Raw genomic sequence first — 3,461 nt, 5'->3', positions numbered from 1 at the left:
TGTTTTAGAGAAAACAAAAATCTGGATTTTCACGTGAAAACTCACAATTTTTTTTTTTTTTTTTTTTTTAGTGGTACGAGGGCCTCTCACTGCTGTGGCCTCTCCCCTTGCGGATCACAGGCTCCGGACGCGCAGGCTCAGCGGCCATGGCTCACGGGCCCAGCCGCTCCGCAGCATGTGGGATCTTCCCGGACCGGGGCACAAACCCGCATCCCCTGCATTGGCAAGCAGACTGTCAACCACTGCGCCACCAGGGAAGCCCAAAACTCACAATTTTTTTTTTTTTCGGTACACGGGCCTCTCACTGTTGTGGCCTCTCCCGTTGCGGAGAACAGGCTCCAGACCCGCAGGTTCAGCGGCCATGGCTCACGGGCCCAGCCGCTCCGCGGCACGTGGGATCCTCCCAGACCGGGGCACGAACCCGTATCCCCTGCGTCGGCAGGCAGACTCTCAACCACTGCGCCACCAGGGAAGCCCCGAAAACTCACAATTTTTAAATGCTGGATCAATTTTTAAAAAATATTCTGCTAGCCAGACAAAACCTAGGTGTGCCTAGTTTGCAGCCTTTGGGTTAGAATCTGGAGGGAAGACTGGCATCTTTAACATTTAAAAGTTTCTCAGTGATGCATAAAAATATATAGAAAAAGCACCTAGAGTTTCTACTTCCTGCAGCTGATTACAGATTTCCCCAATAAGAGATCCCCATCTTAGGAACCAAATTATTAGTTATGCTTTTATTTAAAAAAATTACCAGTTTACATAATTCATCAGGATGCATTTTAATTTCTTTTTTTGTTTATTGTGTAATGCATCACTTGGAAATACCAAGGAAATATCCTTTTGTTTTTAGTGATGTATGAGTGGAACTAATGCTAGTTGGCAGTATTTGATTCTAAGAAATCAATAAAGTAATTTTTTTTTTTTTAAGAGATCCCTATGTTGTCCCAACTCCCTGGCACAATCCCCAGATAACTCCCAGAACCATTCCAAACCTGCCCAAAGGGAAGGTATGGATCGCCTTGTTCAACCTATTTTATGGTTGAGAAATGTCAGGCCTGGAGAAGAAAGAGTAGCAGTGACGGTGTCTGTCCTCTTAAGGAGTTTAAAACAGAAGCATATTTCTTTCCAGTTACCATTTTGGCTCTCCCCCGTCCTACCCTATTTCCTGCCGGGCTGTGCCCTTCCAGGGTCAGCAGTGATTTCCCAGTACCCGCTTTCCAAGGATCCTTTCTGACTTACAAAACCAGTTGGTACAAGGACATAAGGTCTCCTGTCACACCTTCCAGCATTAACAGCAATAGTCCTGGCGACACAGCTCAATTACTGTTTGTCGAGGGAACGAAGATTTTCAGAATAGTTGAGGCATTGTCTTCAGATTTTCGCCAGCTGAGCACTGGTTAGAAGTGACTGGCACAGCAATACGTGGTGGGACCTAGGCTGAATGTCTTGTTAGTGTGGCTTTATCTCACTTTACGCTAGGCAAGCTCCCAGTGACCTGACACACTTTTATTCTCTTCTTTGACTCGGCTTTCTACCATTAGCATCTTCTAGTGCTGGCCTCAAAGCAATTTCTCCTGCTCTGACAAGAGGAACTCAGAGTGAACTTTTCTTTTGTTCTTATTCCTCACAATCCACTTTGAGACCAGGCTGAAGTTGCCAAGGACTTCAAACGCCTGTGCCCCTGCCAGTGTGATTCAGAGGGATTAGGGCATCCCCACTCTGCACACTCTCCCTCTGCAATGTTCGCCTCTTTCTCTAAACTGCTGTCCCCTGCTGTCTGCTCCTTTGTCTGAGAAATACATTTTCTCTTATTATCCCCTTGTTCCCTGCCTCTTTCTGATGACTTAGGAACAAAATCAGGATGTGGCTATTAATGGTCTTCTTTCTTAACAGCCCAGAGTCACTTCCTTTTATTTAGTCCATTTTCCCTTCCCTCCCGAACAACATAATCATCTCTGCTTCAAATAAAAGTTTCATAACCATTTCATAACTACTCTTTATCGTTGCTATCGATAAGGCATATGAGAGAGGAGATAAAAGTAAGGGAAGAGAAGCCAAAAGGTGAGGGGGTGAGGGAATCTCCAAAACTGAGAAACGGGGCAAGCATCTTCGGGATGCTTCTTTCATGAAGAAATTAGGTAAGATTAGCCCTCAGGACTGAACGTTACAAGCCCACTGGTCTGGTGAAGTTTTCCTCTAATTTTTATGGATGGAATGGGAAGATGGTCTCCCCTCGGAGGATCTGATTTCCTTCCAAATGGTTAAAATACTACTCAGAACCATCCTAGGATCATTTATGTTGGTCATAAATCCTTTCATAGAATTCAATTACATAATGGATATAAGAGTTTTTCAAATCACACCTCCCCAAAGCTAAAATATTTACCCACTTTTTCCAGCATTTTCCATTCCCTACTCATTTATTGTTATTTTCGTTTAACAAACTTATAGAACATTTTCATGACACTTCTTTGTATCATTCCCCATGATGCCAGCTGAAGAAAATACAAACTATGTAAATATATTCAGTCCCCCACATAGTAATTACACATCAAAAGAGAAGAGAATGACAGAGCATGTTCAATTTTTTCTTTTTTTACCCTGTATCTGATTTTGGTTAGACTCCAATTTCATGTTGTCTGAGTAGAAAAGTCACTTCCAGTCATGTGAAAAAAGTCAGTTCAACTTCACTTTTCAACTTGAACATTCAGCTATTACCACAAATCCAACATGTCAGAATCTAGATGTATTGTCTATGTTCCTTCAATCGAACTAGTTCTCCACTTCAACTTCCTTGCCTCTGTCAATGGCACCTGTCTTCTAGTCAATCCAGCTGGGAAACTTACTCCTTGGATGAATGGTATAATTCATAAAAGGGATGGGGATAAGATATTTTAAGGGAGAGAGCAACAAGGCTTGATTACTGGTTCAGAGGATGCGGTTAAGTCATGATTCAAGGAAGATTACCACCTGTCCTGCCCTCATCCCCTTCTTGTCTGATCCCACTCCTCTCTTTCTCTTTTAGTTTTACCATTCACTGCTACTAGGCTAAGCTGTCATAAATGTTACCTTCACCTGGGACACTCCCTGACTAAAAACCTTCCACGGCCGTCCAATGCCATATAGATCAGCACTAAGCTGGCTGCATGAATGTCTAGGCCTGTCACAATCTGGTGCTATCCAGTTGCCATGGACTTCCCTCCCCTCTTCCCCCCTCAAAAAACAAACAATGTCTGAAGCCCAGTGTTTCCCAGTTTCACTCCTTGAACTCCCTAAATTGAGAGCATCTGCTCTCCTTCAGGAACAAAGGCCAGAGGTAGGTGGAAGCCTAGGCCAAACAAAGTTCCTTGTGTGATCACCTCTCCTGGTTGCCCTCTGGGCCACCCCTGTAATTACTGCCTGTTATTCTAGGACTGGTAAGTCAGATTGACTTAGCCAATGTTTCCTTTTCCGTTTTGGGG

Source organism: Neophocaena asiaeorientalis, unplaced genomic scaffold (assembly GCF_003031525.2).
Source record: "Neophocaena asiaeorientalis asiaeorientalis breed wild unplaced genomic scaffold, Neophocaena_asiaeorientalis_V1.1 scaffold136, whole genome shotgun sequence".
Classification (NCBI taxonomy): Eukaryota; Metazoa; Chordata; class Mammalia; order Artiodactyla; family Phocoenidae; genus Neophocaena; species Neophocaena asiaeorientalis.
The sequence above is the reverse complement of the archived record's forward strand: the minus strand, read 5'-3'. Positions refer to the sequence as shown.